Source organism: Dermacentor variabilis, chromosome 10 (genome assembly GCF_050947875.1).
Source record: "Dermacentor variabilis isolate Ectoservices chromosome 10, ASM5094787v1, whole genome shotgun sequence".
Lineage (NCBI taxonomy): Eukaryota > Metazoa > Arthropoda > Arachnida > Ixodida > Ixodidae > Dermacentor > Dermacentor variabilis.
The window spans coordinates 93,081,738-93,094,413 of NC_134577.1; the positions used below are offsets into that span (position 1 = coordinate 93,081,738).

The 12,676-nt window shown below is 47.8% G+C and overlaps 1 protein-coding gene across 1 annotated transcript in view; it reads left to right on the forward strand.

The window, feature by feature from the left end:
* LOC142559665 (uncharacterized) overlaps positions 1–12,676 on the forward strand; it is a 221,859-nt gene that overhangs the window by 9,867 nt on the left and 199,316 nt on the right. The window lies entirely within an intron of this gene.

Sequence of the window (12,676 nt, forward strand, 5' to 3'; positions counted from 1 at the left end):
TACAATGGGCTAATGGTGACGCACACTGTCGTAGCGCTGCCGTAGCACCATGTCGAGCACGATCTCGTAGCACCCTGTCGTAGCGCTGCCGTAGCACCATGTCGAGCACGATCTCGTAGCACCCTGTTGTAGCGCTGCCGTAGCACCATGTCGAGCACGATCTCGTAGCACCCTGTTGTAGCGCTGCCGGTCGGGCACAATGACTGTAATGAGGGGATGATCCCTGCTTTCGCATCGCCTCGTTCGGGCACAATGACTGGAATGAGAGGGTGATCCTTTGCGGTCGCATCGCCGCAGTCGCGCCTGAAAACACCTGCCGATGAGCGTTGCGGCGACGACGATCGGGCCAAAATGTCTGCCGCCCCGCCGCAGTCGCGCCGGCAAAACCACGTGTCGCAGGCGAAACGCAACAACGCACACTGGTTGGAAGAGCTTTACGTTATCGCGCCCTATGTGTGCATTATTTAGAACGTATAGTTAGGGCGTGCACTTACTTTATGTTACTCGCTTCAATACAATAGTCGTTCGACAATATGAAAAAAAAAAAAAACTTCATAAGCCTTTACGACAAAACATGTGCTTTACAGCTCAGATGGTCGGAACCGCTTTAGCGACGTCTCACCTGATTCGCTGAGCGCACGAAGCGGCAAATGGCCACTCTTCCGCCTACGGTTATAACAGTGGTCTGCTATATTATTCCATTTTGTTGTGTCGCTTTTAAACTCAGTAACTGAAATTTTGGTCGAACAACATCGTTGTTTCAGTAAACGTGAGAATTTCTAGTTTAAGAGTCTAGGGACTGGTAATATTGCGGTACGCGCTGTATAGTGATGAGCAAACATGACCATAATTTCATCGCGTTTGAACCCCCCTCCCTCCCCCCCCCCACGCACACACCAATGGTGTAGCCAGGAATATTTTTCGAGGGGGGGGGGGAGCGCGGGGCATGCACTTAACTAAAGGAAGGGGCGGGACATGTAAGTGTTGTCGGACATCGTTTTATGACAGGTACACACACGCACCACCACCACCTTCATAATCATTATCATAATCAGTTGACGGTGAGCAACCATGTTCAGTCTTTCTTGTCCTGTCGTCTGCGCTGTTTGCCGTGCCATTGTGGGAGTAGCCTCTCCTGAATTCTGGGCCTGTAAAGCCGTGTTCGCACGTCGGATGGAATATCCGATTCATTTCACGGATGATAATGATGAGACTTAGCTGAAACAAATGGCGCCGCCAGAGCGACTTGCCGCAGCGCGATTTGTCTGCGGCGCCATAGCGTGGTGGCTTGGTTGGCCGGCACTGAGTCACGTGAGGCTCTACTGCGGACTGCACAAGTGCTTCGACTCGTGATGTTAATCCAGCTTAACCGGTTGTCATCGACAATACTGCGAACGCGCACATGCCTAGCGTGATCAACGCGCAAACCCTGGAGTGACAGAAGCGGGCTTTCCCACAAACTGTCCATTATTGCGGTGAAGCAAGATTTCACGAACGATTTACGTAGCGTCTTACGCTCACAAAAAACGCCCAGAAATATGGCATTAATTCAGTTCAGGGGTATCCCGTGCCAAAACCATGATGTGCTTTGAGGCGCGTGGTAGCAGGGGACTACGGTATAATTTGGACGGTCAGGTGTTCTTTATTGTGCATCCAATGCACGGTACACGAGCCTTTTATTTTATTTTTTATTTTTTTTTGCGTTCAACCACCACCGCAGTGACGTGCAGAATGGACTGCTTTAATACTATTACATCTAAAAGACGGTAAGATGATGTTGCACGATTAAACCGATGAGCTTCAGAGGTACTGCGCAGTTCCCTTATAATGTGGCGCTTAACTTTTAGGTGGATTATGATTGCAGATAGCGGCCGGCTGTTACAGTGTATCGAAAGAAGCACTTCCCGCTCTTTGTCGCAAGCAGAGCCGACGCGGCGTATCGCAGATCAGTTTCATGTGGCAGATGCTAGTAAATCAATCAGGTTGAAAGATGCCTATGTGATATATATACTTATATATCACGTTTGTTTCAAAATTTTGTGTTGTTTTGTTTCAGCCGTCTGAAATTATGTGATATTTTGCTTTCTGTGATGTTTTCATATGGAAACATTTGTGTGTGTATATATATATATATATATATATATATATATATATATATATATATATATATATATGCAAATGATGGCACAATGGAGACGTTGTCGTAAGCGGGAACTTAAAACTTGTGATGCCAACAGATTCGAGAGTAGAACTTTTTCGTCAGGCCAGTTTGAAAACTTTCAAATAATAAATTTAAGTTTTTGTTTGCGACAGCGCCTCCATCACACACACACACACACACACACACACACACACACACACACACACACACATATATATATATATATATATATATATATATATATATATATATATATATATATATATATATATATATATATATATATATATATATATATAGTGAGCGTTTATATTATGGACGTCATCTTTCGGCGCGCTAGCTCGTGCTTTGGGAAAAAAGCGTCGAGTAACACCCTTGCTTCTCAAGTGGTGGAGGTGCCGTAAGATCCCGTTGACCCCGCCACATTGCTCTCCTGGAGCTCTCGAATAGTGGCAATCGTGCAGCCAATTCTCCTAGCCTGCCACCGCCTTTGTACGCCCACATTGCTGCAATGCCACCCGTGTCTCCTTGCGCCACGTCGCCTGTGCCTGTTCAATGTCAGCTAGCACCTTTACTTACACAAGCGCCCAGTCCTCCTGACTTCCCTGCCTGGCGTCAGTCGCGCCCGACTTGCTACTACTGCGGCATACGTGGGTTCATCTCCTGGTCTTGCAGACGCCACCAACAAGGCGAACGACGCGGCTATGAGCGCAATGCTCATTCTTCTCCTACACCATACAATCGACCCTTTGACAATCTGTCCTCTCACCGATCTCCATCTCCGGCCGTCTTTTCCAACACGCCCCCGAGTTCATGTTCCTCGAGACGCCGCTCCCCATTGCCATTCCGACGCTCCGCTTCCGACATTCCGACACTTCCCTGTCCATCGCCCGGAAAGCTAAGCAGTGCAGTTTTTGGAGGGAAAGCTGCAGATTGGTGGACAGTTATAATTCCTCCTGAGCACCCGTCAAACGTGTTATCAGTGTCTGTGGAAGGTGTGATGCCTCTCGAGCTCCCCTTCGGCCGGACAAACCTGCTACTCCATTCGGCCCTGCTTTCGCATTAAGCCCTGAACTTACCTCTTCGCAGACTCAGACATTGCTAGGTTTGCTCACGAAGCAAGAAGCATCCTTTGACGCAAATTCGTCTTTACTCGGACATACTGCATCGACACCGATAGCAAAACTGTTGTGCGCCGTCGTCTCTACCACGTCTCCTTAGGCGAGCGCCATACATTGGAGGAGAACGTCGCCTACATGCTAGAAAAGAACATCATACGCCCTTCTGCAAGTTCATGGTCATCACCCGTCCTTTTATTACAAAAAAGTAAAGACGAATTGGTACGTTTTTGTGCCGATTACCGCTCGCTCAATATGATCACCCGGAAGGACGTCTATCCGATGCCGCGTATCGATACGCACTTGATTCTTTGCAAGGGATGCAATAGTTCTCTTGCCTAGACCTTCGTTCAGGCTATTGCAGATTGCTATTGCAGAAGCTGACAAAGACGGCATTTTCTACTCATGGCTTTTACGAGTTCAACGTAATGTCTTTCGGCACTTGGCCAATGCTCCCGTCAGGTTAGAAATAATGATTGACACAGTTCTTCGTGGCCTCAAGTGGAAAACCTTCCTATGTTATCTCGACGACATTATCGTCGCTTAGTCGAGTTTCCCTGAGCATTTGCATCGCCTTGACGAAGTTCTCAAGTGCCTTGCAAGTGTTGTCCTTCAACTAAAGACAGTTAGGGGTCATTTTATAAACAAATACGGCGTTCAAGCTATTCCTGTTAAAATTTCAGCAGTGCTGAACTTTCCGCGCCCACTTTACGCGCAAGAACTGCGCAGCTTCCTCGGTCTCGCCTCGTATTTCCGGCGTTTCTTCCAGGACTTTTCCACAATTGCCGCGCCCCTCCATAGATTTCTTGTCAGTGCCGGTTCCTTCCAGTGGTGCGATCGATACGAAGCCGCTTTTCAGGAGCTACGGTGCGCCTTGACCTCCTCACCCGTCCTTTGTCATTTTGATGGTAAGGCACTCACTCAGCTGCACACTGACGCTGAGTGCCAATGAATTGGCGCCGCGCTACCGCAGCGCGACCGCGCTTCTCGCGAGAAAGTCGTCGCATATGCAAGCCGCGTCTTCACTTCCGCAGAAAAGAAGTATACGCATTCACCGAACAGGAGTGTCTGGCTGCTGTATGGCCCGTGCAGAAATTTCGCCCACACCTCCACGGTCGGCACTTCAGTGTTGTTACCGATCATCATGCCTTATATTGGTTGTCAACGGTGAAAAACATGTCAGGACGCCTTGACCGCTGGATCCTCAGATTACAAGGACACGACTTTGATGTCGTTTATAGGTCCGGAAGAAAGCACCAAGACGCCAACGCGCTTTCCCGCTGCCGACTAACGCCATCTTTCGATCACGTTACGTCGCTTTGTCAACTTGGCCGCGCCGACATCTCGTCTTCAGTTTTATCTTCCTGGACCCAGTTGCCATCCAGCCGCCCTTCTGTGTTTTCCGCTAACCAGCGCACTGATCCTTATTGCCACGACATCATGGATCGCCTCAATGGCGTTTCAATCCCACCGAACTCCTGGCTTCGAAGACAGCTCAAGATATTCAAATTAGACAACTATGTTCTCTACCGCTACAGTTTTCCCCCGGGGGGCCATCGATGGGTTCCTGTCATTCCGCGCTCTTTCCGTGCTGAAGTTCTCCAGGCTTCTCACGAAGACCCGACATCTGGCCACTTGGGTCACCACAAGACCAGTGAGCGAATATGTAGCCGATTCTTCTGGCCAGGTCCTTCAACCAGCGAAGCTCGATATGTCACCTCGCGCACTCTTTGCCAACACCGCAAGCGACATACCACTGCACCTGCCGGGAGGCTACAACAACTACCTTGTCCAGCAGAACCCTTCGCGGTCACCGGCATTGACTGTTACGGCCCTCTTCCTGCCATTGCAGACCGCGACCGATGGATCGTCACTGCTGTGGACACTTGACGCGGTACGCGGAAACTACTTCTGTCCGCGCAGGGATTAGTGTGAGCTTCGGAAGTGGCTGCCTTCCTCCTTCAAGCTACTTACGCCATGGCGACCCTCGCATCCTTTTGAACGACCGCGGCAACGCATTTCTCCCAGACACGCTTGATGAAGTTCTTCGAGGTCACAAAACCGTTCACAAGACAACGTCCGGCTATCAACCCCAAAACAATGGTCTGACAGAGCGATTTCATTGCCCGCTCACTGATATGCTGCCCATGTATATCCAACCTGACCATCGTAACTAGGATGTAATTCTCCCCTTTGTGACATTTGCCTGCAACAGCGCCGTCCAGTGCACCACAGGCTACTATCCGTTTTTTTCCTGATCTACGCTTGACATCTAATCTCTGCACTTGACATTTCTTTCCTTTCTGGTCCTGTCAACACTTCACTGTTCATTTGCGACTAGTTTGTGTCTCGTCTTGCCCAATGTCACCACCATACTCGCATGAACACCGAGGCGAGTCAAGGAGACTGCAAGAGTCGTTATGATGCCACTCACCGTGTCGTTTTCTATGCCTCCCTGGCGACGATGTGCTGCTTTGGACCGCTGTGCGGATGCCAGGTTTATGTGAAGAGCTTCAACCTCAGTACATCGGCCCCTACAAAGTCATATAACAGACCTTCCCCGTGAACTACCGCGTTACGCCTGTTGATGCATCGACTGACCGACGCTGTCGTGGGACAGAAATCGTGCATGTTTCCCGCCTCAAACCGTTCCATCGGCGCTCTACGCCAGCTCAATTTGCGGCCCGGCTGGCCGCTTCCGTCCGTGGGGGCGATTAGTGTGAGCATTAATATTATCGACGTCATCTGCTTCATCTGTATATAACCATCACCATCGCTTCGCATCTTCATCTTCGGCGTGCTAGCTCGTGCTTTGGGAATAAAAGCGTAGAGTAAAACCGTTGCTTCTAAATATATATGTATATATACATATATATAAAATGAGAGTCTGCCGGGATCCGGTAGTTGAACAGGCACTTGTAGGTGGAGGACGCACGTACGAAAAAGACGATGCTGGATTTTCTACGTTTCGGCCGGGGTAAATATATATATTAGCGCTAATTTATTGAGTTTCAGTATCTAGCCGGCATGTACTTTTTTCTTACCTCTGTGCAAATTTTGTTTCCCTTTAGACAATGTTGAGATGAGTCTAAGTGGGGAGAGGAGGGTTGGGGGATAAGTGCTGCGTCAGGCTTTTCGAGCCTTTATGCCTGTCCCCTATAGGGGAACTATGTACTGGTGGTCTGAATCAAGATGAATGAACGGTTATGATGAGCGAACATTGGGCTTTTCTTTGCTTTCAAAACGACTAACATTGCTTAGATTGAGCGGTTTTTTCCTTTGCAATTGCCTGCCAGGAGGCGAAGAGCTCGCTCAAGTGGAGAGGGTGTGGATGGGCCGGAGCCAGTGCACTGAAAATAGATAACCGGATGAAGAGGGTAGTGCCGGCGTCTGCGATTGTTCTGCTTTCCCTTACTTAGCTTGCCGTGGCTGGGGGAAATCACGGCGGCGTGCAACGGAAGGTTAAGGATGCCGCTAAAGCGGATCCTCAGCAGAGAAAAGATGGCAGAGCGAGGTGGTGAACCTGCCGAAAGTGCTCGAAAACGTTACACGTCCACGCAGGAAGTGTTGTTATACGCAAATAAAGCCATGCTCACCGGCAGGTGCGAGTAGCCAGTGCCTGAGCGATCGGTGGAGGCCATTTTTATTCCTTTTGGAATAGGGTAGCCTGCGGTTATTGAGAAAAAAAAAATTCAGTTTTGTTCGGCATATTAATGAATCTTTAACGCGCACACGTCACTTTGATGCGATGAGTTTTCGCGGTTATGGGACGTCGCGTGACAGGCAGGTGAAGTGGGTGCAGCCCGAAAACATTTGTCCAATAGCCGAGGGCTAATGGCGAAAAGGCGTTAAATGAGAAATAACAATGTTTCTTTTGTTCGGTCCAATCTTGCATAATCAGTGTGTACAAGTCGTATCAGACGGAGAGCTATCGCGGTTTTCGTGACGTCGCGTGACAGAAAGGCGAAGTTGGGATGGACCAAAAACGTTTTTGACCAATCGCGGATGGTTGGTTGCAGAATTGGAATATAAAAGTTTGGTATAGCTTTATGTTATAGCGCCCCAGGTCCAGGACATCTGAATAATAACTACTGCACATAACATAACTACTGTAATAACACTGTAGCCCGTTTTCTAAGACACGTGTTTCATCATCATAATCACTTTCATCATTATCGCGCCAATTGCAGGATAAGATCTCTCTCTCTCATCTTCAATAGGCCGATTTCACCACGTTCAGAGCGCAGGGCTAGCAACCCTGACGGTGCTATGATGGCAGTATGGTATGGTATGAAGAACTTTATTTAGGTCCTGAGGGATCAGTCTGGGACTGATGCGGGCCGCTCCCACGTCGGTACAGAGAGGCCGAGCCCCTCTGCCAGCACACGGGCCCTCTGGACAGCCCTGAGTTGGTCCGCCAGCACTTCACTGTGCAGCATTCGCTGCCACCACTGTTCACCTCGAGAACCATCACCGGCCAACGCCAAGCAGCGCCACAGCATGTGTTGTAAATCGAGCAAACCCCCACACTGACTACAATAGACTGAAACCCCGCAGTCCGGATTAATTTTATTCATGATGGCCGGGTTAGGGTACGTCCGTGTCTGCAGAAGCCTTAATGTAACCGCCTGCGGCCTACTTAATTTAGGATGTGGCAACGGGAGTGCCCTGCGCCCTAAGTAATAGTGCTTGGCGATTTCGTTGTAGGTTAACAGTTGGTCCCTGTACTCAGGAGCGGGAGATCCAGCCCCTTCAGGGAGTACACGGCACACTAATCCTCGTGCCTCCCTGTGCGCCACCTCGTTGAGGTTACGCGGGGCTCCCTCCACTGTCCCCATGTGCGCCGGGAACCAAGTAACGGTATGCGAAGTGATATCCCTACCCTGCAGCAGTCTGTTAGCCGGTTCCGCAACAAGTCCTCTCGAGAAGGCTGTAATCGCAGATCGCGAGTCGCTAAACACCAAAACTCTTCTAGAATCAATTAGTGCTAGAGCAATAGCCACCTGTTCAGCAACCCCCGGGTCTTTGGTATAAATGGAAGCAGCATTTCTAACGCTCCCTTTGCCATCTACTACCACCACCGAATAAGCATTTTTACCATTAATCCATGCGGCGTCAACAAACGCAGACTCCTCCTCCTGATCCTTTGCCTCTCGCAACAAAGCCCTAGCTCTCGCGACCCGCCTCCCTACATTGTGCACGGGGTGCACATTCCGCGGAAATGGACGAACCATGATATTTGCCCTAAGGTTCACGTTCAACTCGTGTAGGGGCGCCCTATCGTGCGACACAGCCACCGATTCTTCAATTGACTGTAATATATACCTACCCGCTGGTGTACCTAGCAACCGCTCCCTCTGTGCGGTACGTTGAGCCTCAGCAATTTCATCTAAAGTATTATGCAAACCCAGTCGTAACAACATATCGTTTGACGTAGTCATAGGCAGACCAAGCGCAGCCTTGATGGCTTTTCTGATTAATGCTTCCAATTTATTTTTCTCCCCCCTATTCCAATTTAGCATAGCTGCCACATACGAGAAATGACACATAATAAATGCGTGAACTAAGCGCATCGCACCTTCTTCTCCTAAACCCCTATGCCTATAAGAGATCCTTCTTATAAGTCTTATGGCCTCCTCCGTTTTCTTGGTAATACGCTGAATGGTTCTAATGTTCGATCCGTTCGCTTCAAGTACAAAACCCAGGACCCTGAGTGCTTCAACTTTGGGTATCACCGACCCTTCCCTAGTATGAATTCTAATGCAAGGCTCAACTTCCGGTACCCAACCCCTCGGCCTACGACCTAGCTTCTTAGATTTGAAGATCAACAACTCCGACTTTTTAGTGGAGCACTTGAGCCCCATGAGACCCAGGCACTCCTCCGTAAGCGTTACCACCTGCTGCAGCCTAGCCTCAAGCTCTCCATCACTACCACCGACACTCCATATAGTAATGTCATCCGCGTAAATAGAATAGCCAATATCCTGGACAGTGTCCAGTCTATTAGCCAACTTCGACATCGCCAGATTGAATAACATAGGCGAGAGTACGGATCCCTGCGGAGTACCACAGCAACCCAATTTAACGACTTCCGATTTTATCTCCCCAAACCTGAGACATGTCTTTCTATCCTTAAGGAAAGCCTTGACAAAATTGAAAAGCCGCTGCCCCATATTCAAGTCCGATAGCACCCGCAGAATGAAAGAATGTCGGATTTTATCGAAAGCTTTTTCCACATCAAGTCCAATTAGTGCCTTAGTATCCCTTGTTCGCCGGTCAAGGATCTGATGCTTAATCCTGATCATAGCATCCTGAGTCGAGAGGCCGGGCCGAAATCCTATCATCGAATGCGGAAAGACCCCATTGCCCTCAACATAATGCGTTAGCCTATTTAAAATGGCATGCTCAGCGACTTTTCCCAAACACGACGTCAGGGAAATGGGTCTGAGATTTTCAAGCCCTATGGCCTTGCCCGGTTTGGGTATCAGAACAGTAGTTGCCAGTTTCCACTCTTCCGGGAAAGAGCCTTCCTTCCATAGGCAATTGATCTGCCGCGTAAGGAACTCAATTGACCCATCGTCTAAATTCCGTAGCATTTTATTCGTAATGCCATCCGGCCCTGATGCCGATCGACCATTAAGATTCTGCAGCGCCATCCTGATATCACTTTCAGTAAATTCCGCGTCCATAGCTGCATTTTCGTCTCCACTATATTCCAAAACCACATCAGGTGTATCGTGCCAGGTCTCCAAAGGAAGGTATCTCTGAGCCAAATCCTTTAGCAACTCCTGCTCCGTGGAGTCCCGACACGCCTGATGGACCAGCTTACCTATCACAGTCCTCTGATTAGACTTAGTGTTTGTCTCATCTAGTAAATGTCTGAGCAAACTCCATGCGCCTCCCCTCTTAATGCGACCATCAATAGAATTGCACACTTCATCCCATTGCTGCTTGCACAGTACCCGACAATGGTCTTCAATTTCCTGATTAACCACTGCTATACGCTTTCGAAGCCTTCTATTTAATCTCTGACCCTTCCATCTCGCTAACATCGACTGCTTTGCTTCCAACAAATGTGCCAGGCGACTATCCATGTGTTCCGTGTCAATATCGGTCTGAACCTCTTTAGTGGACGCCTCAACGTCACTTTTAAGCTGACTAGTCCACTGTTCCAAGGTCAACTCATTTCCTTCATCATCGATTCTCTGCGCTCTTCTTTTCCTAAATGCATCCCAGTCAACCATCCTGAATGTGCGCTCCTTTTTATTAGCCACTGCCAAAGTAATCATAAGTATGTAATGATCGCTACCAAAATCTTTATTAGAATTGGACCAGGACGAATCCACCACCCCCCGAACAAAAGTGAGATCAGGTGTCGAATCTCTACATGTCGACGTGCCACATCTGGTGGGATACGAGGGGTCTGTAATCAGAGTTAAATTCAAGTCGAGTGCCTGCTGCCATAGTAGATTCTCATAGTGAATTTTAGGGAGCAGGTTAAGGATGGTGAGTGCTGTTTCTGTGAGTGGCGTTTCTGTTCGTTTTTGTTCTCACTTCTCTCCCTTTTGATCTGTAGGTATGTAGATTTGTCATGACACAAGCAGAAACGCGTTTCTTGCCGTAGTTGCCCTTTCAATTGGCAAGAAAATTCTGCTACTAACGATGTGCCTTGCGGCAGCGGTAATGTAAAACTCGTTGTGAAATCGTTCTATTGCCACTGTCGTGCGTCAGCCAGTCCCCTTTTATGCCCGCAAATTCTATACTTAACCGTTTCGTACATGTGTTCTACACATAACTTTCAACCAGAACAGAACAGATTGGTCTTTTTAAAAGTATGCATGAGAAAGAAGGGGGGGGGGGATCAGCATTTGGCCTGTCTTGGTTATCTTTCCAAAGAAAAGGGTAAAGTTGTGCTTAATGGCAAAACATCCCGTGAAGTTGATGTGTCCTCTGGAGTGCCCCAAGGATCAGTCATAGGACCACTTTCATTTCTTATCTATATAAATGATATTTGCTCCGGTATCTCATCGCAAATCAGGCTATTTGCCGATGATTGTGTTTTGTACAGGACTATTCATACTACCCATGACTGCAATGTTTTACAAAACGACCTGTACAAGGTAAATGAGTGGTGCAACAAGTGGCACATGCACAATAACACGAAAAAACCGTTCATATGCGTTTCTCGAGGAAAAGAACCCCTCATGACTTCTGTTGCTCTTTATATTCAACCATGATAATATCGGTTCAGGAGCACAAACATCTCAGCGTTTATTTCGCACCTGTTCTTTCTTGGAGCCGTCACATTGATCATATCACACCTAAAGCACGCCGCATTCTAGGTTTCTTGCGCAGAAATGCAAAAAGGTTGCCACTGGAGACAAAGGTATCATTGTACAAATCAAATGTCCGACCTGTTCTGGATTATGCGTGTGCAGTGTGGGATCCGTGGACGGCACGTGACGTGAACAGTTTAGAAAAAAATTCAAAGCATAGCCGTTCGATTTGTTTATTCAAATTACACTAGGAATTTCAGTGTTTCAAGAGCAAAAGAAAGCCTCAGTTGGGAGCCACTGCAGCAACGCAGGAAATATCTCAGACTGAAACTCTTTCATAACATATTCCACTTTCGAACAGGTATAAATACCGAGAAATATTTTTCCAAGCCTGATTACGTTTCCCAACGGCTGGACCATGAAAATAAGGTTAAAGAAATAGCCTGCAAAACTGAAGCGTTTAAAATGTCATTTTTCCCCAGAACCATAAGCCAATGGAACAAGCTACCATCCGATGTCGCAATGATTTTATCAAATGATGTATTTTCAAACTCTATACGCCCACTCAAGTAATATAGTGTTTTTGTGTTTTGGTGTGTATGTGCGAGTATGAAAACATTCCGGGTATATGTTTTGTTTTGCCTGCTTTATTTATTGGTTCTTTGTATCCTTCCTCCCCCCCCCCCCCCCCGCTGTAATGCCTACGGGCGCTCTGGGTATTGTGATAAATAAATAAATAAATAAATAAATAAGTAAATAAATAAATAAAAAGAATACGGGGGCTGTCGTAGTCAGAGGATGTTGTACGCACGCTCGTTTAAAATAATGTTGTTAGATATTGCGTCTACCTGCTGCAGCCATGTGTGGATTAAATGTCTGTGGTAGTCCAGCGTTTGTGCTATCTGTGCTAAACCTGCAAGTGCGCTTCTTCACACACATGGTTTGACATGACAAAGATGGTGGGCTTCACGCTAGAATTCATAACTACTTTGTTTAGCGCAAAACAACAGACACAAGAAAGACGACCCCAGGACAAGGCGCTACTCTCAACAGACATCATTTTATTGCGTCACTCCTTTATAGTCAGCAGAATCTAGAAGAATATGGGCAGTGAACACCAT